The sequence below is a fragment of the Phoca vitulina genome, unplaced genomic scaffold, assembly GCF_004348235.1.
Source record: "Phoca vitulina isolate PV1807 unplaced genomic scaffold, GSC_HSeal_1.0 scaffold39, whole genome shotgun sequence".
In the NCBI taxonomy this organism is placed as follows: Eukaryota; Metazoa; Chordata; class Mammalia; order Carnivora; family Phocidae; genus Phoca; species Phoca vitulina.
In genome coordinates, this window is record NW_022589742.1 from 1,701,123 (window position 1) to 1,723,945 (window position 22,823).

A 22,823-nucleotide genomic window follows, 5' to 3' on the forward strand; every position below is an offset into this window, starting at 1 on the left:
TAAATAGATACTTTTGCCAAAAGTCATGCAGTTTTCTTCCTCTTGGGAATAGTAATGTGACACCACCCACATTAAGGGTTTATTTTTCATTTTTGATATTTTATATGAGTTATGCTACCACTTCTCCAGGGAATCTGGACTCACGTTCCATAAGCAGAGCTTCATACCTGGTTTATGGTTCTCTTGGTACATAATTTTCTCTTCTTTTTTTTCTGGCTGGCTTTCATTCATGGAATTACAAATCATATGACCTTAGCCTTCATAACCATGTATCCTCCCTAGATCCATTTTCTTTTCTTTCTACAAATACTTCTTTTTCTCTATGGTATTTGAGGATAGGTATTCTCCTAGTCTGTTTTCTTTCTGCTGTAGTGTCCAGTTTGTTTTGTTTCATTCCTAGTCAATACCCATTTGGGTAGAAACATATGTAGAGCATATACTGTGTCCATCATTATAGCGTGTTCAGCCTCCATGCAACACGTATGTCTAGATCTCTGTCTCTTTCTGTACATACTCCTTCCCGAAAGCCCCACATTAGGATATATTTATCCATTCATGTGAACTAAATTGCCAGCCTGCTCATCAGCACTAACAGCTGACACAGTATCAGCCATTTTTCTAATATATACTACATTTCTTTTCTTTTTTAAAAAGATTTTTTATTTATTTGAGAGGGAGAGAGAGACAAATAGCGAGAGAGAGAACATGAGCAGAGAGGAGAGGGAGAAGCAGGCTCTCCACTGAGCAGAGAGCCTGACACGGGGCTTGATCCTAGGATTCCAGGATCATGATCTGAAGCGAAGGCAGTTGCTTAACCGACTGAGCCACCCAGGCACTCCTACATTTATTTCAATGGGAAAGTAGTAATATGAGAATACACTATGTTAAAAGTGAGACTGTTCAATTAATAACAAAACTATGTCTTCCAATGCTATATTGGCCTTGTACATAATAAGCATGCAAATATTTTTTGAATGAAAGCAATCTTTAATTATAAGTTTTGATATTTTGAGAAAAGAGGGCAAAGTTGCTTTCATTGGTAATATTCAGTATTGTCCTAATGTGTAGGGATCTTTCTTTGGAGATAGTGAGCTCTCCACCCTTGAGATACTCAAACTTAGCTTTGGTTGATCACCTGGTAAGGACTTTAGAATATCCAAGGGTGATTGCTCTAGACCAGGGGTCTATGACACACAGATCAAATCGGGCCTGTCACTTGCTGTTGTAAATAAAATTCTATTGGAATATAGCAACATTCAGTTGTTTAGGTATTGTCTCTAGCTGCTTTCATGCTACAATGGTATAAGTTCAGTAGTTGTGACAGAGAAAGACCAACATATCTGCTATATGGCCCTTTACAGAAAAAGTTTGCTGACCCCTTTCCTAGACTAGCATCAAGATGTTCTCCATTACTAGTGATTAATGTAATAGAATGTCCTGAGTAAGTAAGCCCCTTACCATATAACCTGCATTAACCACCGAAAATGTATGTGTCCTAAAGTGCTTTGGGATATGGTCTAAAGCAACAGTTCTTAATTGAAGGTATGCTAGTCTCTTGAAATTTAATTCACAGTATTTTTGTTTATATATGTATATATACATTTCTGGGGAGAGAGCCCACAGTTATCATCGAATTCTCCATACAATCTGTGTGTGACCAAAAAAAAAAAAAAAATCACTGTTCTATATGTTTCTTTTTATGATTGTAAGAATTCATATTAAAATTCAGATAAAGCCTCTGATGAATTTTTCCCATATTTGGTACTATAACTTCTGCCTCGTTTAGCCTAACTGCTGTAATTCTACTAGGCTATCAAACTGCCATATGGAAATCTTGAGATAGCATGGCATTGTCAGATTTTAAAGGTGAAATTTATTCTGTTGTTACCTTTTCTTCTTGAGCAAGAATAAGTATGAATAGCAGAGAGTGCTCAGTGAAAACTTTCTTTTTTAAAAAACATTTTATTGAAGTATGATTGACATGTAAAAAGCTGTACATATTTACCACATACAACTTGATGAGTTTGGGGTTAAGTATACATCCCTGAAACCATTACCACCATCAAAGCCAAAGACATATTCATTATTTCCCAAAGTTTCCTCCTGCCCTCTTCTATTATCACTATTGTGGTGTGTGCATGTATGTTAAGAAGACTTAACATAAGATCTACGTTCTTAACAGATTTTAGGTATAAAATACAGTATTGTTAGCTATAGACACTATGCTATTTAGTAGATTTCCAGGACTTACTTAGTATCTAATAACCTGTCCCCAAAGCAAAGCAGTTACTGGAAAGGGATTTTATAAGGGAAAATACTATTTGTTCATCAAATTCTGTTTCTTTTTCTTTATGGACCCATAGCTAGACTACGTTTCCCATCCTCCCCATAATCAGTTGGAAACATCTGACTGAACTCTGGAAAATGGAATGTGGACTCAAGTGATGGACCTCACATTCAGGGCTGACTCGAGAAATTCCCATGTGATCTTCTGCATATTCCTTCATTTTGAAACTGGATAAACTGGATTTCTCTTAGGCCTTAAGGGACGGTGGAGTCACTCAATGGAAGAAGCCTTGAGTCTTTATGGACTTTGTAGAGCAGACCACAATAGTTTATTAAATCTCTATCATTTTTTGGGCGCCTGGGTGGCTCAGTCGTTAAGCGTCTGCCTTCGGCTCAGGTCATGATCTCAGGGTCCTGGGATTGAGCCCCGCATCGGGCTCCCTGCTCGACGGGAAGCCTGCTTCTCACTCTCCCACTCCCCCTGCTTGTGTTCCCTCTCTCGCTGTGTCTCTCTCTGTCAAATAAATAAATAAAATCTTTAAAAAAAAAATAAAAAAAATCTCTATCATTTTTTTAACTGTTTATTACAACAGTCAATCTATACTGACTACTTCAGGACTGGACCAATACAGCTATTAGACTGTGAAGAATTGTGTAAATGTTAAAAAAAAAAAAGTAGTATTCTTGGAGGGGGGGCAGGAAGGCTGTTAAAAGAGCCAAATCACTTTTTTCTAATCACTGGATTATGCAATTAACAGATTTTAAAAGAATCTTTACTAATATAGTCATTAGCATAACTTTTTTCTAAGCCAGAGACCATCTTTTTTTTTAGGATATGTTGAGCTTGTTCTATTCACTCTAATATCCAGGTCATGAGAAAATCTGAAATTGTATTTGTAAACAGCTGAGAGTAAATCTATACCAAGACTCACTTATGACCCTTTCTAGGCCAATTTAGATAACAAATAAAGTTAAATTAGAAAAAGTTAAATGAAGAACAGAAAACTTAACTCACCTCATGACCCCACAGTCAGCCCTGAGTTCATTTTCGCCAAGGAAGAATTCCTGCTGACCATACATAACTCTACGGGAATAGACTTTAAAAATGTTTTCCCTGTTATATAACCATGGTAGCTCCTTCACTAAGCTGAAAAGGAAGTACCCAAGGTCAAATTAGAGATCTCTTATAAGTGGTAAACTTTTCACTTTCTTTAGAGGAAAAAATAAGCTAGGAAGATTGAGGCCCCTCTCTTCTGAAGGAAATGTGTCTATGTGTCCGCACGAGCACATGAGAGTGCATGTCTGTGCACATATGTATGTTTTATGTCTAGATCTTCCCAAACAGGAAAAGAAAATATTCTGAATAGTTTGGAGCTAACAGTTCCAGGACTTTCCTTGCTATCCCCAGTGGATGGATTATTATATAAGCTATAAATACTACAAGCGTCCTTTTAGCTTGCAAAATAATAACTTACTTCAACTGATAGAGCTTTTCCTTATCGCTCCCTTTAAGTATTCTCTTCTGTGCAGTGCAGGCTGCTGATGACTTCCTGCCCATACGAGTAGTAAATGCTGAGGCGTCGCCTTGGCGTTGGCAGTGTGATCAATCACGGCCTCACCTTGTAGAGGGTCTTCCCCAACCTGATGACAGGACCCATTTCTTTGAAAGCTTAATGTTTTGAAAACCTTACAGGCTGACCTCTAGAATACCATAAACATGCTAATGACAGCTCCTAATATTTCTCTCTGCTCTCTTTCACTTCCCCTTCCTCGAAGAAAATACACACGGAGTTCGTAAAGCAACAGCGGCTTAATACTCAGTTTTGAAAGGGGGAAAACTATGACAGATTCTGTAACCAAGTGATACACTGCACAGTTTCTTTATGTCAAGGGAATTTTTCATTACACTGTGTCCCCTTCCTAACCCATGGACCCTTCTAGCCTTACCTCTGCACTAAGCTTTCAGTGAGTGATCTGTTACATTAAATAGTTTGGAGTAGTAGAACTGAAGAGAGATTTTCACAGTTGTCATATGCTCTGCCTGGAGTGTATCCTCCCTACCACCGCTCCTCTGAACTCTTCTTGTCCTCTACGTGTTCAACAACCACTCTTCTTTCGAGTCAGGGTTCAAATGTTACTCTCTGGCCACCAAGAACAGTGAGTTGTCTTCCTATCAGTATTTCCACATGCCTTTTAGCTATTATGGTTATCCCACTTCATCTTCATTGGTTAATATATTAGTCACCTGCAGAGGACCTTGGGCTCCTCAAGGGCAGAGAATATATCCTATTCATTTCTTTTTTTTTAAGATTTTATTTATTTATTTGACAGAGAGAAAAAGAGAGAGGGCACAAGCAGGGGGAGCGGCAGGCAGAGGGAGAGGGAGAAGCAGGCTGCCCTCTGAGCAGGGAGCCCAATGTGGGGCTGGATCCCAGGACCCCGGGATCCTGGGATCATGACCTGAGCCAAAGGCAGATACTTAACTGACTGAACCACCCAGGCACCCCTATCCTATTCATTTCTGTAGCACCCAGTCCAGTGTCTGTTATGTACAAAAGAGTAATCAATAAATTTGGAAGTATGCTATTTCTACATTTAATCCGCATAGCATGGTAGTTTAGAGTAGGGGTTTGGAGATTCAAGTTCTAGCCTTCCCATGTATCAGCCTTGTGACCTTGAGCAAGTTACTTACTTTCTGTTTACTTATCTGTAGAACAGTCATGCCAATAGTACTGGCGTAATGGATTGTTGAGAGGATCCAATGAGAAAATGGATGTCAGGTGCACCATAGAGTGCCTGAGACACACTAAATGTTCCACAAATGGCTCTTTTCTTTCTTTTACACGCCTTCTTCCAGTTCTCTTTTAACAAACCAAAACTGGTAGGTAAATGATATTCATAGGGAGGGACTAAGGAGAGACTTCTTTTTTTCCCACCAGACCCAAGTCCCAATCTGAAGTAGGCGAATTTATATTGAGTAAACATTCACAGTACATGTCTTCCTTGATAGATGAAAGTATGTAGTATTGCATTTATGTTTGACTACAAATAAAACTGAAGCTCGTCAGATTTGTCCTTTCTCTGAAATTAGAGAGGAAAGGGAAGTGTGAGTTACATTTAAAAATCCCACATAAATCTTTAACCCCATTTCTGGGTCAGTTTCAAGATAAATTGCTGCAAATTATGCATGGGTCTATTTCATTTTCAAGAGTTCTTTTCCAGTATTTTTCTTTAGATATGCATATGCCCATAGACAATTACAGGTTAACTGCTTGTATTGGAGGACACTATGAATCAAAAAGCCAAGTAGAATTCTGTTGTTACTTTCAAAAATTATCTGAAGAATATCATGTCTTGCTGATAAAACTGTAATTACACATTGCACTTTTCATAATATTACATAGCAAATTGTATCGTTTGTACACACTCTTTGTCCTTGAAAATAAATTATTACAGCAAAGCAAACTCGAGCTTTCCAAGGCAGATAACATTCCTGAGATATGGTTTTAGATCTTCACAGGCTGTCTTTGTTCTGTTCTTGTCTACACTTTTCAAAGAGAAATACCTGCAATGTATTTGAAACAGCTACAGCTGCCTTTAAAAATATTGCCAGACTAGTAGATATAAAACAATATTACCAAAAAATTGTGTGGGGGTGTGGGTAGGAAGCAGACTGTATGATTAAGAATCCCCAAGATATTGCTCTAATATCGTACATTATATATACTGCATTCTGCCTATCATAAGGTAAGCCATATTTTTTGTCAATAGGAATTCAACTCAAAAAAAAAAAAAAAATAGGAATTCAACTCAAATAACCAAGGATGGAAGGCAACCTGAGTAAACTTGAATAGGGCTTCTGCCAAAAAAAAAAAAAAAAAAAAAAAAAAAGTCTATGGTTGGAGAGCCTGGGTGGCTCAGTTGGTTAAGCATCCAACTCTTGATTTCTGCTCGGGTCATGATCTCAGGGTCATAAGATTGAGCCCCATGTCGGGTTCCACACTCAGCGCAGAGTCTGCTTATTCCTCTCCCCACCCCTTTCTCTAAAATAAATAAATGGAATTTTTTTTAAAAGTATATGGTTTTATTTGTATTTATATATTATTATCATTTTGTTTCAAAAGATTTTATACCCTTTTAGGAGAAATTTTAATTACATTTGCAGCTGCCTATCTGACTAAAAACTCCATGTTAAGAAACATGCACACACATCAAACTCTTCCAAGCAAGCCAGATCAAGTCATTTGAAGTCATTTGGTTCTCTAGAAAATTGTGTGACTCAACAATGAGGCATGAGGAAGGAATGTGGTAAATCATGGACTTGAATTTGAGCTATAGGATAGCAGGGACCTCGTTCAATTTTTTGTCAATGTTATAGATTCAGAAACTAGGACACAGCCTGACACATAGTAGGAGCTCCATAAATATTTGTTGAATGAATGAATGAACATTTATCTAATTATAAATGCCACAGAGGATCATTGCATAAAAATTGGAAAATGTAGAAATTGTATTGAAGAAGATAAAAAATCGCCATAATGTCATCCATAATTCAATCACTCAAGAGTGATTAACATATTTCTTATATTTGCTTTAGTTACATTCCTTTGGCTTCAAGAAAAATGAGCTCATTTAATCTAACACAAAGTACAGTTTTAAAAGGTTCTCCCATGGTGTTTCTAGGGTTTTGTGCCTTTCATTTCTTCCTTTTTCTCTGCCATTCTCTTGCTTCTTTCTGTAGATGCCTTGTTTTTCCCCTGTGTTTCCTCATCAGAATATGAATTGCCAAATGCCTCCCCACCATCTCCCCAGGACAACCTATTTCAGAGAGTTCAATTTAAGCCATCACCATCATTTGCCTCTGTTCTTTGTGTCTCAAGACTCAGGAGAAAAATTTTTACTAATTAGTTAATCAGTAGATTACCTCCCTCTGAGTCAACTAAACATATCCTTCTGTCCTATACTGATCATCTGGAGGATTGGGGGTATCTTGTAGGATTGTGGGGTACCTAAGTTTACCTCTTCAGCATGGATTGTAGTGCTGTATTTAAGGGAGAGTTCTGAAAGAAGGAGGTACCTAGTAGGTAATCAGGGACCATGTCTTTCATCTTGTCTGATGCATGGTTGGTACTTAATAAATGAATGATGAATGGACAAGTCAAATAAAGGGATACAAATGGGAATCCCTGAAAGCCAATTTTTAAATTGAGATATAATTGACATATAACATTGTGTAAGTTTAAGGTGTATACCATGTTGGCTTGATATATTTATATATTGTAAAATGATTGGTTTTAGCTAACACCTTTATCATGTCACATATTTATCATTGTGTTTTTATGTTGATAACGGTTAAGATTCAGTCTCTTAGTTTGTATCCTTAAACAATATCTCCCCAATTCCCCCACCTTCTGTTCCTGGTAACCACCATTCTACTGTCTCTTTTTACAAGTTTAATTTGTTTAGATTCCACATAAGTGATACCATATAGTATTTGTCTTTCTCTGACTTATCTCACTTTGTATAATGCCCATGAAAGCCATTTTTGTCATACAACAAATGTGATGCATTTCCATGCGTGTATGTGTGGGGGGGTGGGTGGTGCCGAATTCTGTGTGTAAGTATTTGTGTATGTATGTGAAAATGTTACTGCTTTTCCTGGGCTGCTCTTTCTGCATAAAGGCTGATCAGTACCTAGTGCAGCTGATGGTGCATTCAGCCCGGCACTGATACCATGCTGGTGTAAATGAGATGCTCTCCTTAAGGCTATAAAAGCCATAATTCATTCCAAGACGTGCAGCATGGCAACCGCATAGACTGCTAGATTTTTAAAGTCAGAAAGGATGGGTCAGGAAATTTGTTTTCTTTAGTGAAATAGTTTTGGGCTCACAAAGAACTCAAGGTACAGAATGGGCTTTCAATACAATCATTCTACTTTTATCACTAGTAAATATTGGGCTTTTGTGACATTTCATTCTGTTGCTTTATGAAATTTGAAAAGAAATGCACTTAATGATCTTGAGGGTTCTAATTCTGATATTTGGTGATTCAATGAACCCATGATTATTAACAATGCTATAATTATTAATCCCATCCCAATACATATACATATAAAAATAAAAATTTATTTGTACTGTCCATCTAGCATTCCTACCTTACTCTGGAAATGTGGAAATAGTTGTGTTTTTTTTTTAAAGATTTTATTTATTTATTTGAGAGAAAGCACACAAGCAGGGGGAGCGGCAGGCAGAGGGAGAGGGAGAAGCAGACTCCCCGTGGAGCAGGGAGCCCAATGCAGGGCTCCATCCCAGGACCCTAGGATCACGACCTGAGCCGAAGGCAGACGCTTAACCGACTGAGCCACCCAGGCTCCCTGGAAATAGTTGTTTTATTGCAAGTGGATAAACAATATTTTAGATGTATTTCAAGAACATAGTTGACAGTAGGGAGTAAGGGTTAATGAGACTTTCAAAATTATATTTACCACCTAGAGTACCTTGGGCCAAGAATTATTTGTACATAACATTTCAATTGTTACATCCCAGCATTTTTAAATCAATTTTATTTTTAATAGTCTAGACAGCATTTATTTATTTTTTTTTAAAGATTTTATTTATTTATTTGACAGAGAGGGACAGCAAGAGAGGGAACACAAGCAGGGGGAGTGGGAGAGGGAGAAGAAGGCTTCCCGCTGAGCAGGGAGCCCTATGCGGGGCTCGATCCCAGGACCCTGAGATCATGACCCAAGCCAAAGGCAGACACTTAACGACTGAGCCACCCATGTGCCTCATTTTAGACAACATTTAAAAAATAAATCCTCTCAGATTTTGTAGTAGATAATTCCATTTTATTTTCCCTATAAAATGCATCAGTTCAAGCAAAGGCCCTTCATCGCTTAGGCCTTCTAATAGTTACCCACATTGACACACGAGTTAACTGTTCCTGTGTGTTGCAGAAGCTCACTAACTGCATATGGTTTTGAAATTGTTTGTGAAAGATTATCAGACTCCATTCAGTACCCACTGTTTGACTTTAATAAACCCTATTTTAAGTGATCCATTATACAGACAAAAGTACCTTATTCCATGAGTAAAATTTATGATTTATAGATTTTCATTTGCATGCCATTTCCCCCATTTTAGATTCTGCACATCTATTTATTTTGTTTAGTTTGAAATATATTTATTTATGAATGACTGGTTATAGGAGCTTAATAGTCCACTCAGAGAGTTCTGGGGATGGATGGTGGTGACAGTTACACAGCAATATGAATGTACATAATACCACTGAGCTGTATATTTAATAATGGTTAAGATATTAGGTTTTATGTTATGTTCATTTTACCATAATAAAATAAACCTGCATATCTATCATGCAAAGGAAAATCTTTCTGATTTTGAAATAATCTACTCTGTGATGCTTCCTGTTTAGTGTAAAGCTTTAAAAACAGTTTTTTGCCCTTTTTCTGGCAGTTTCAGACTAGTGGAACATTCAGATCACATAAAATATTTGAGCTGCATCTATATTTAAATTGATTTTGCTGGGAGCTTTAAATCAAGTATATGTCACAGAAGCTGTGCGACTAGTCTGTCCATGTTGACAACAGTTGTTTTAAAGAAAAAAGTGTGAGCAATTTTCAAATATGTTAAAGAACGTTGAGTTAACTATGTACAAACACTTTTGTAATTCAAACACATGGTCACAAAGAAAGAGTGCAAAAATTTGCGTAAACATTTTTGTCAATGCGGAAACATCCTTTACATAAATGATCATGTAAGGGTGAGAGTTGGGTGTTAATATCTGGGGACTAGTCAGCAAAGACAAATGTTATTTTTTTTCTCCATAGTGTTAGACATTGATTGACTAGAAAAATATGTGGATGATTAGTGACATGTTAAAAATTTGCATTTAGATGTGTTGATCTTGTCAGCATTATTTCAGTAAATGCCCTTTCAGCTTACGCAATGTTTCCACTTTAAAAACAATAACAATCTTGGGGTGCCTGGGTGGCTCAGTTGAGTGTCTGCCTTTGGCTCAGGTCATGATCCCAGGGGTCATGATCCCAGGGTCCTGGGATCGAGCCCCACATCGGGCTCCCTGCTGGGCGGGAAGCCTGCTTCTCCCTCTCCCACTCCCCCTGCTTGTGTTCCTGCTCTCGCTATCTCTCTCTGTCAAATAAATAAAATCTTTAAAAAGAAACCAATAACAATCTTAATGTCCATTTTATCTAGAAGGCTGGGCTATCAGTATATCAGTATATGATCAGTATATGAACTCAATTCTCTGTACTTTGAAAAAAAAATTCTCCATACTTTGCGAGAGAATGATACAAAATTGAAACAAAAAAAAATAACTGAAAAAGTCTTCAAAAATGCCTGCACCTTTTATGGTTCACTGTCAACACAAGTTTTTGAACTTCCATTTGAGAAATTTGCTTAGAATACATTGAATCACTAGAAAGAGTAGCATGGAAAATATGAGCTTCAAATATTTCCTTGCGTTGATTTTAGGCTTCTTCCTCGAAAGTGGAGATACATTAAAATGCTGAAACTCACTTCAACCACATGCTTATTTCTTGGCTGACGCAATAGCAATTACAGAAGGGCCTGTTCATGTTCTTATAAAAATTGGTAATATCACTTTTTTTTTGCCATGAAATGTTGTTAAAGAAAAAAAATACTCAATTATACTTGTTAAAGATGGTAAGGCAGACTTGATTCAGGACCATCACTCTAGGTTTGGGGTCCACTGCAATGGGAGTTTTGAGTGTGGGATACAGACTGGGCTCAACTCCGAATACAGCCTGGGCAAGTGGGAAATTATAGCCAAGGAGCTGAGTGGAGAGTCAGTGAATGGAAAATTACTAAGAGGAAATTCAGGAGTAAAGGGGATTCTGTCTAAACCTACCTGACAGGACGGGATTCTTTGCTTAAGACAAGCCAGGGCCGTCAGACATCAGCTATCAAGGGTGATCAGATATCTAGGGTGGGGAGTTCTGGTTAAACTGACTTAGCAGGGTTGCTGCTAAAACTGGGTTTTGCAAGAAAATGCACAGATGGGCTTAGGGGAAGGTTCCAGAGCCTGAGGTTTGGTTAAGCAAAGAATCTTTGTCAATGTGTGGCATCATACTAATGAATCAGTTCACTTTGTTGTTGTTTTTTTTCATTGTAGCCCTGTTTTTATAACTTTAATTTTTTGTTTTTAATTGATAAAATATATTTGAGTTAAATGCGCTGTTTTTCCCAGTTTCTTATGTTGAGGGAAAAATGCTTAAGATAATCCTTACTATTGATTTTAATTTCTTTTTGCTGAAAAAAGCACTTGATGTCTAATAAAAATGTTTAACTTTAGAAGCTCATATCTAGTTCCTCTCTAATCAGGCTATAAATTTAAGGTCTGTTTTTCATTGAGTGCCTCTCAAATTCATCCCCTATCCTTTAATTCAGTATCTCCCAGTCCACTGCCTCTTTATGCAATGAATTGCATCTCAGAAACACTGATTTCATTCTGTTTTTCCCTGAAGGCAGTTTTCATGACCTTCCAATAGCTAAAACAATGGGGAAATGTCTTTCTTTTCTTCATTCTTTTTATCTTTATCTTATGGACCTCAAATGCCCAGAATTGATTAAATCCTACTCCTTGGCTCATGATACACTGTTATTTGTCCATGAATGGTTCTATTCTCTTCTATAGTTCATTACTTTGTTTACATATTTAAAAATTCAGTTCCTGAGTGCCTCCTATGTGTCAGTCTGTTAAGGTCACCATTAACAAGGACAAATAGTACAGCACTTTTCTCTAATGGATTCATCGATATTAAGAGTGCCAAAGCCTGGGATGTTGGATAGGTACTTACTGAGAAAAACCTGGTTGAAGAGAGAAAAGTATGCTAGGTAAAGGAAATAGTCAGGAAAGGAGGCATGGTTTATAGATGGAAAATGAGTAGTTTTGACTAAAGCATAAAGTGGGCTAAGGGAAGTAGGAAAAAGTCTGATTGTTAGTGGCCTGAGTTTGTATTTTATTACATAGGCAGAACATTGCACAAATAAGTGACATAGTCACTTTTGAATTTTAGGACAGGACAATCCCATCTGTCAAGCCACACTATGGTAGATGGATATGGAAGAGATGGATGTGGATATGGTAGAAGGAATAGGAAGGGAGAGCCTTGAAGTAGCCAGATCTTAGCTGTTCAGAATTTTCAACACACCTTGTTTATATTAGCTTCTGGGTCAGGTTTATCTCATTGCCTATGGAATCCTTTTTTATCACAGCTACTCCTGACATTTTCTCTTTTGATCTCTGTAAGTTCATAGGTATTTACTGATGTGCGAATGAACTGATTCCCCAGTGTTTGCTAATTATAATCATGTGTCAGCAAGGGTCAGAATACATTGCATCTATGGGGATCTGCTGCAGCATCAACAAGCTATTGGTATTCAGAATACTCGGTTTGTGAGAACGTTTAAAACTAAATTTAAAAATACTTGTCTGTGGCTGCATTTAAATATTTTAATTGTCTTAAAATGCTTAATAGTCTGAATACGAAAGTGCCTGGAGAACATTGGCAGGGAATGGTAAATAAAACATCTGCCCCTACTGTGATTTATGGGAGTCGGGGCAAGTTGTTTGGTTTGTTTATGTACTACCAGAAAAACTGGATGTTATCCAATGATGGTAGTATCTGAAGACTCACATTTTGGTAAATCTAGCATGGAAAGGCAGTTCTCAATTTTTTCAGTACTTAAACATTATTCTGTGAAACAGAAGCCGCCATTTTCAGTTCAACACTCAATCAGCACCTACGTTTGTAAGGACTGATGCAAAGGGAGATGAGGTATAGAGCAGGGTTTCTCAGTCTCCACACTACTGACCTTTTGGGCTGAGATTTTTGTTTTCCTTGTTGGGGGGACTTCCCTGTGCACTATAGGATACTAGGCAGCGTACATGGTCTTCCCAGTTGTTGACAACCCAAAATGTCTCTACCTTTGGGGCGCCTGGGTGGCTCAGTCAGTTAAGCGTCTGCCTTTGGCTCAGGTCATGATCCCAGGGTCCTGGGATCGAGTCCCGCATCAGGCTCCCTGCTCTGCGGGAAGCCTGCTTCTCCCTCTCCCCCTCCCCCTGCTTGTGTTCCCTCTCTCGCTGTGTCTCTGTCAAAAAAAAAAAAAAAATGTCTCTACCTTTTGCTAAATGACCCCTGAGGCACAGAATGATCCCCTGTTTGAGAATCAGTGGTGTAAAGTATGGAATAAAACACTGTCCTTGTCCTCAAGAAGCTTACTATTGAGTGATTTCATGACCCGGATTTTATTTGATTTTTTAATTAATTTATTTTTTATTATGTTCAGTTAGCCAGCATGTAGTACATCGTAAGTTTCTGTTGTAGTGTTCAGTGATTCATTAGTTGCGTATAACACCCATATTTTAGAATTAAGAATCCTCAAGTTTAAAACTTCATTCTGCCATTTATGAGTCATATTACCTTAGGTAAGTTACTTAAGCCCTCTGAGATATACCATCCTTAACTTGAAGGACATTTACGAGGATACTACTTAATTTGCAGAGTTATTGTGAAGATTACAGAAAAGTAGAGAATGTTATGAATAATATATGCTAATATGATTGCTAATCTAAAGTTTCCAACATCAACTGTACTTATTGCTGGGTTTTACTGCTTTCTCCCTGGTCTCAGTGGGGTTCTTTTTCCAATTCAAAGCTAATGCCTCCGCCTAAGCTCTGCTTGCGACCCCTTCCTGCTTTTCTCAGTAATATGATTTCATTTGTCTCTTCAACATTCCCTTCTTTACAGATGGGCTCTGTGGTCAGAGAGATTTGTGTACCTACCCATAAATTGATAAATAATAGATGATACACATGTGAGTCATGTAGTCAAAAAGGAATCTGCCAATAAAATGGAAAAAGTGGGTCAGACCAAAACACTAATGAATCACATCCATTTACAGGACTGACAAACATTTAATGTTGGATGTAGGCAACTTAAGAAGCTTTCATATTTCTCTCACTATTAAAAATTCCATTCTGTATTGTGTGCTCCTTATTACTGAGAAAATATAATTCAATTAATTAAATAAGAAATAAACATGTTGTGTTAGTCAAGATGGGCTAGGTCATGCTATGGTAACAAACAACTTAAAGATCTCAGTGACTTCAACAAAATTTATTTCTTGGTCCTACTACACATCCATCTTGTGTTTCCCGGGTGTTCAGCTCCACATCATCCTCACTGACGAATCCAGGCCGATGGACTCTAGTTTTTGGAACATCGCTTCTCATTCTGGCCAGCAGGAAGGGAACGCAGTGATTTGTTCCTGATCTCTTTAAGCAGGGGTTGGTACCTATGGCCTGTGGGACAAATCCAGCCCACTGTCTGTTTTATTAAAACAGCTGTACTCATTTGTCTGTGTGTTGTCTATGGCTGCTTTCACAGATTTGAATAGCTGTGACAGCTTGTATGTGGCCCAGAAAGCCTCAAATACTGACTGACTGGCCCTTTACAGAAAAAGTTTGCAAACACTGTCTTAAAAGAGTTTGTCCAGAGGTAAACACACTATATCTAATCACGTTCCACCTTCAACAAGAAGCCATGCGGCCATGACCACTGACATTTTATGCAAAAGAAAAGCCTGATCCTGATAACTTACTGAAAACACTGGAACTTCCCAATATAGCCCAAGGGCATCTATTTTGTTCTCGGCAGATTTAGACAGGGATAAGCCTAAGAGATTTACCTACAAGCTGAGGTGTATTGATAATAAAATCTGTTTTATCCATTCATCGAGTGATAGAAGAAATCAGATTTTCCTCTTGCAAACAGGCATGTAGGAAACAAATGTTATCTTTGGCAGTGGTGGACTTAAATTCCAAAAATATGAGTTCCTCGTCTAGTTTTAATTCTAGTACTGATTAGTTTTCTGTGGCAGACATTGGTCGTTGGTTGCTAACCTGCTGACCATTTCCCCCTTCCTCCCTTGCTAGTAGAAGTCTGACTTCGTTGAGGCAGCACCTTTCTTCCTTCTGCTTTGATCGCTGTCCTGCGGTGATAGGATATTTGGAGCTACAGCTATCTTGTGACTATGAAGTGACAAGCCTGAGGACAAAAAAACTCACACAGTAAAGGGGACAGAGTAGAATTATGGTAAGAATATGGGTTCCTAATGACATAATAGAGCTGCCAGACTGACTCTGGAATCACCAACTCTCAGAACTCTTGGTGAGAAGATTAAATGCTTTCATTGTTGGGGCGCCTGGGTGGCTCAGTCGGTTAAGTGTCTGGCTTTGGCTCAGGTCATGATCCTGGAGTCCCAGGATTAAGCCTCGCATTGGGGCTCCCTGCTCAGTGGGAAGTCTGCTTCTCCTTCTCCCTCTGCTCCTCCCCGTGCTCATGCTCTCTCTCTCTCTCTCTCTCTCTCACTCTCTCAAATAAATAAATAAAATCTTCTTTAAAAAATCTTCCATTGTTTAAGCCTCTCTAAATTGGGTATTCTGTTACTTATAGCCCCCCAAATCCAAAGTCATAAACTGTGCCCTTGGACATACAAGTATTTAACCATTTTAGGTCTTGGGGCCTTTATTGGTAAAAGAGAGATAATTATATTATCTTTTTCTGAGGATTAAATTAGGTAATGCACGTGTAGAGGAATGGCTCAACCCTAGCTCCTGGCGACCTTGCATGTGTCCACATGGGCCATGTAGGCAAGGCTTGACCACAGTTTGCTCTGAATCTTGGCAGAACACTCTGTGACTCTCCCAGGAATATGGCAAGATGGGAGTCTTGTGAAGACTGTCACAAATCTTTTCTCATCCGCCTCCCTATCTTGTGGGAGGCTCCCTATCTTGCAGAAGGCCTCTATAAGGCAGTTGATCATTCTCTCTGGTTCTAAGGTGGCACAAGACTTTCCAACTTTGCTCTGCTTCAAGCTTCTGTGTAAATCTACAAAACTCTTCGGCTCCTCTATGACATAGTGAACCACCACTTGAGGCATTTGTCATCTGGCTCCTCTGATTCAGTGTCATCTTGAGAGTCCAGGGACATGTGAAGGTGACACCATGCTGATTTTGTTTTTGCTCCTTATGTAAGTAATAAAGTGGATCTATTTCTACTTGATGTCTCCTTACTGATCAAATCTATGGAACTGTCGCAAACCAACCTAGTAGCTGCCATGTGCAGGTGTTTATGGATATTTACCTGGCACAGAGTAAGGACTCACTTAATAAATGTTAGGGGCACCTGGGTGGCTCAGTCTGTTAAGTGTCTGACTTTAGCTTGGGTCATTGTCCCAGGGTCCTGGGATCAAGTTCCGCATCGGGCTCCCTGCTCAGCAGGGAATCTGCTTCTCCCTCTGCCTCTGTTCCTTCCCTCCACTTGTGCTCTCTCTTTCTTGTCCTTGCTCTCTCGCTAATAAATAAAATTAAAAAAAATAAATGTTAACTAGTCATTAGAGTAATACTAATTGTATTATTTCAATTATGTTACTGAACATTCATTTTCTCCTATGTGAAATGGGGATTTCTTGGGAAGGAAATATTTTTTAGCTTTTAAGTGCCATTTATATATAAGATAGTAATATTTAGTTACCTCTTTTCTCAGGTCACTGGAGGCATTTTTATTCATGGTTTTGATTTGTGACATAAGGAAATTATAATTTAAATATTAAGCTCTATTGTATTTTATTGTAGAAGAGAATTCCATTTCCCAGACAGGCCCAAATCATGTGCCTTTTACTATAGTCACATCAAAAGCTTTTATCATAATTATTGGCCTTGTCTTCTGACATCAGCAATATACACACATTCTGGTTTGTTGAGTTTGGTTCAAGTTAAAGAAAATCAAATCCTATATGAGAAAGGTAACTTATCCTCCTAACCTGCTTCTCTAGTTCTAATACTCATTCCCAATCTCAGGAAAAGGTATTACAATCTGTCTGTTCCCAGGCTATGTACAGAGCTGAAATCTAAAAATTCTTTCAGGGTAAGTGACCATTATGACAAAACCAGCATGGAACATCTTTTAGATAAAACTTCAACAGCCCAGTGAAACAGAGTCTTGGTTATAAAGATGATATTATCTACTAGAAGATTGGCTTGAAAAGAAATTATTTTTTTTCTTATTTGAGCCAAGAATCTGTAATTCCAGCTCAAAGAACAAAATCCATTTTTTATAATATTCACAGATACCAAAAAATTATATTATTTACATAACACTATGTAGTTTAATGTAATTTTATATAAAGTGAAAGCCCAGACTTTTGAGCAGGAAGGGAGAGAACAGTTGATGACAACAGAGTAACAGGTGGCTGGTTCTTTGTAAACTGTGCTGTTTTCTGGGAAATATGTGTTAACTTTAGCAAGTGTATTTTACTTGGAGACATAAGTTTATATTTTTAAAGATGTTCCTTTTTTTCTAAGTCCCTTTTCAACCCAAGAATGAAAAAATACTTTTATCACTAAGAATTTGATATTCTGCAGAAAATATTATTTCATCAACAAGAAAATGAAGGATTTGATACCATTATGTGCTTTTGTAGCTCACAAGGCAAACATTGATTGGTTTTATCAATGAGACTAAGGTATTATTCGTAAAATTTCAATCCACTAACTTGTGAACTATTAATTTTATACTACTAATTGACAGTAATAACTAAATAATTACAATAATGTTAAATAACATCAGTAATTAGGAAAGATTTAATATTAATGATGGAGCCACATTATGGATTCAGATGGTAAAGCAGCTGGTATGAAGTAAGAATCTTAGCTTTTTTTAAAAAAGATTTTATTTATTTATTTGACAGAGAGAGACACAGCAAGAGAGGGAACACAAGCAGGGGGGAGTGGGAGAGGGAGAAGCAGGCTTCCCGCCCAGCAGGGAGCCCGATGCGGGGCTTGATCCCAGGACTCTGGGATCATGACCTGAGCGAAAGCAGATGCTTAACCACTGAGCCACCCAGGTGCCCCAAATCTTAGCTCGTTTAAGTTGGTGCAATCATTTGGCTTTTTTCCATTTATCTGTCAACTGATTTTCTAATGTTAAAACTATTCTTGCACTCTTAGGATCTCTTAGGATGCAAATTAATTTTATTTTATTTTTGGTTAAGAATTTTGCTCCTATGTTTGAGAGACTGACTTCTGATTTTTCTTTCTGCTGATGTCCTTGGCAGGTTTTGGTATTAAGTTTATGCTACCCAGATTAAATTGTTCCCTCTTTTTTGATTCTCCATAAAAATTATATATGTTACATACGTTCTTTGAGTATCTGTAGATTATACCTGTATAACTACCTGAGTCTCTGTGTGTGTGTGTGTAACTGTGTTGATATTTTTCAAAGAAACTGCTCATTCGTTTAAGCTTTGACAGTTATAGGCCTAGAGTTAATTATAATATCTGATCATTTTATCAATAACTGCTATATTTTTAGTTATGTGTACTTTACATTTTTGATATTGTTTTGTTCTCACAGAAATTTATCTATTTCATTATTCCTGCCAAAGAAGTAGATGTTGACTTTGTTGTTCCTATTTTATCATTATTTTCTATTTCATTATTTTCTGTTTCATTATTTTTATCCTTGTCTTTGTTTTCTTTCATTCTCTTTGAGTTCACTTGACTGATATTTTATAACTCTTAAGTTAGGTAATTGGCTCATGAATTTTCAGCATATCTTTCCTCACATAATTACTTAAGGCCATGTTTTCTCTCTGGATGTTTGCTTTGGCTTCACTACATCCCACAAGTTTTGAATTTATCATTTTCATTTGATGTGTAGTATTTTCATTAAGATCTAAAGTTTTCCTATTTCCATTATGGTTTCTTCTTTGACCCATGAGGTATTTAAAAGCATATTTAAAAGTTCTCTAATTTTTAGTCTCTTTTATTAATCCTTTTATCCCTTGACCTTTAACTCAATTACAGTGTGATAAAAGAACCTTGTCTACATAGTGATCCTTTGAAATTTATTGGGACTTACTTTATGGCCTTTTGCCTCGTTAATTATTGTATATGCTCTATATGTTTTCTCTAATATATTTGGGATACAGTCATATATATTCTTTAGATTAACCTTCTTAACTCTTGTTTCAAATCTGCTTTCTTAATAAAGACCACACAGTATCTAACACTAGTGAAAATATACAATGATGGGGATACTCATACAAGGCATATGGGAGTGTAAAACTGGTATAACCACATTGAAAACCAGTTTCTATTATCCAGTAAAACTGAAAATATGTGTATCAAAAGCCTTGAAATTTCACACCCTAGAGAAATGTGGACATATATGCATCAGATACATACATAAGAATGTGCATAGGTGCATCATTTATTATAGCTACAGACTGGACATAACACAAATGTTCATAAAGTGTAGATGAATCAATAAACTTTAGTATATCTATATAATGAAATCATATACGGCAATACTAATGAATGACTTAGAGCTACATGCAACAATTTGGATAATTCTTTAGAATAATGTTGAAAGAGTAAAAACCAGACACAAATGAATACATAGAGTATGATTAGATTATAAAAGATCAAACAAAATCACAATATTATTTATGGATACATATTCATGTGAAAAAGCTAAATAAAAGCCAAACATAGGTTTTTATAAAACATCAATGTACTTTTTACCTTAGGGAAGATGGATGGGCTTATGATTTGTAAGAGATAGATGAAGTCTTCTGGGATACTGGCAAGGTTCTATTTCTTGATTTGAATGGCAATTACATTAAATATTATACCACTTGCTTATAATTTTCTTATGTGAATTTTTAGTATTTTTTAATATCTACATGGAAAAGTAAAATTAAAAATTTAATATGACGGAAGGTGAAAATTGTTATGAAAAACTTAAAGCAGTATGTGAGTAACATGAAGGACTATGGTATATGTATGTGTACTATACTACATAGAGTGGTCAGAGAAGGCCTCCCTTTAAAAAGTAACTATCAGAGACCTGTAGAAAGTGAAGACTATTTCAGGCAGAGGGAACAGTGAGTGACAATATAGGCCAGTGAGATGAGAGTGTGTTTGACATTATCCAGGAATAGATGGCAAAGAGATCAGTGGAGCTGGAGAAGAGCAAGCAAGAGGAAAATGGTATGACATGAGGCTAGAGGAGTAGCAAAGAGAGCAGGGCCCTGCTAGAGTATGGCCTTTCTCTGAATAAAATGAGAAGGCATTGGAAGGTATTAAGTAGGGGATTGACATGACCTGATGTACTTTTTAGAAGGATTACCCTTGATGTCTTGTGGAAGAAACCCTGCAGGGGAGCAAAGGCAAAAGCAGTTAAGACCAATGGGAATTTGTTGTTGTTTTTGCTTATTTTGTTTTATCTCGTAATACAGAAGATATCATAGCATGTTTTTCTGCTGATAAGAATGAGTGGACATTCTTTGTAATTTCTAATCTGCCTTCGTCCATCTTTGATTTGTTTATTTAGGTAACCAGTCCATGAGGACTTGTGTTTTTATTTTCAAAGATATATATCTTTCCTTTCTGTGTTTTATTCCTTTTTATTTTTTTTCAAGTAGTTTTATCTTACTAATTTGGCTGTTTGTTTTCTGATTCCTGCTTATGGTAGCTTGATTATACATGTATTTTGTAAGTATGAGTGTGAGCTTATAGTTTAGCAGGGAGTTGTAGAAATCCCAAGAGTGTTGGCTTGAGGATGTTTCCATTTGTGCAGAATTTGCATTTGCTTCTACTAATTACCCTAGGGTCAAAACAAAAACTAATCTTGACTCCTTTAAGTTAATTGTTAGCTTAGAGTTTCCCAAACCTTGGAAGAATTTCCTATTCAAATACCATAAAAAGACAGAAAGGTTTCTTTTTTGTTATTTTTGCCACAGGTGAGCCGTCTATTACTTAGAGAATCTGGGCTTTAAGCAGGGATCTCAGCTCTTATTTCTCACCTGTAGATGTGTAAGCGTTGGTAGTCTGTTCTTGCATGGCCATTAATATCCACATTTCTTATAAGTCTAGAGCAGCTATAGAATCAGTTTCAGCTTGGCACTTTGTGTTTTCAGACCCCTATGTATGTTTGCCATATTAAAATTAATAATAGCATTTATCAAGTGTGTCTTATGTAACTGACATAGGGATCGGCTTTTTACATGCTTTAGCTCATTTTTACACCTAACGATATGGAGATGCACTGTTATTTTCCCCATTTTAAAGGTTGGGAAAATGGGTTCAGAAAAGATGACATGACTGAAGTTAATAGCCTGTAAGTGAAATTTTGTTAATTTCTCTCTCTTTTATTAGACTGTGTGTAATGAAGTCTATTGTTTATTACTTTCTACAGTTTTATTAAGTATAGCTGGCCTGTAATAAACTGCTCATAGAGTACATAATATGATACATTTTCACACACACACACACACACACAATTGCCACAATAAAGATAATGAGCATATACTTCACCACTAAAAGTTTTCTTGTGCCACTTTATAACCCTTCCCTACCATCATCTCCCACCCCTCCCCTTCCTCAGGTAACCCCTGATCTGCTTTTTGACAATATAGATTAGTTTTTATTTCTTTTCTAGGAACTTATATAAATGTAATCAAGTATGTACTCCTTTTTGTTTGGATCTTTTCACTTAGCATGAAGATGTTGAGATTCATCCATATTTGCATTCATCTTTTTTTTCTACTGAGTAACTTTCTGTTGTATGGCTATACCATAAGGTATTTATCTATTCACCTGTTGATAGACATTTATGATGTTTCCAATTTTTGGCTGCCATGAATATAGCAGATAATCAAAAATTTTAAACAAGTCTTTTTAAAGACCCATGACTTCATTTCTCTTGGGTAAATACCTAGGAGTGGAATGAATAGATCATATAACAGATATATATTGAACTTTTTAAGAGAAAAAACAAATTGTTTTCCAAGGTGGTTGTGCCATTTTAAATCTTCATCAATAGTATACAACAGTTTCTGTTGCTACTCATCCTTGTAAGTACTTGTTAAGGTTTCTCTATTTTTAGGGATTTTTATGTATTTATTTGCCATTTTTATGTCTTCTTTGGTGAAGTGTTTTTTTACCTCTTTTGTCCATACTTTATCAAGTTCTTTGTTTTATTATTAATCTTAATAGTTCTTTATAGATTCTAAATGCAAACTGTTGGATATCAGTTTTGCAAGTATTTTCTCTTACTATAGAGCTTGCTTTTTCATTTCTTAGTGTTTTTTGAAGAGCCAAACTATTTAATTTTGATGAAGTCCAATTACTTTAAAAAATCTTTTTAGAATATTGTGTCATGTTGTAGAAATCTTTGCCAAACCCAAGTGCCTTAAGATTTTTTTCCTGTTTCTTATAGAAGTTGTAGTTTCAGCTCTTACATTTAAATCAATGATCCATTTTGAGATTTTTTTTTGTATGTGATGTGAAGTGTAGAAGTTCATTTCTTTCAGCATATGGCTATGCAATTATTTCAGCATCATTTGTTGAAAAGATCTTTTCTCCATAGAATTGCCTTAGTATCTTTATCAAAAGTCAACTGATAGGTT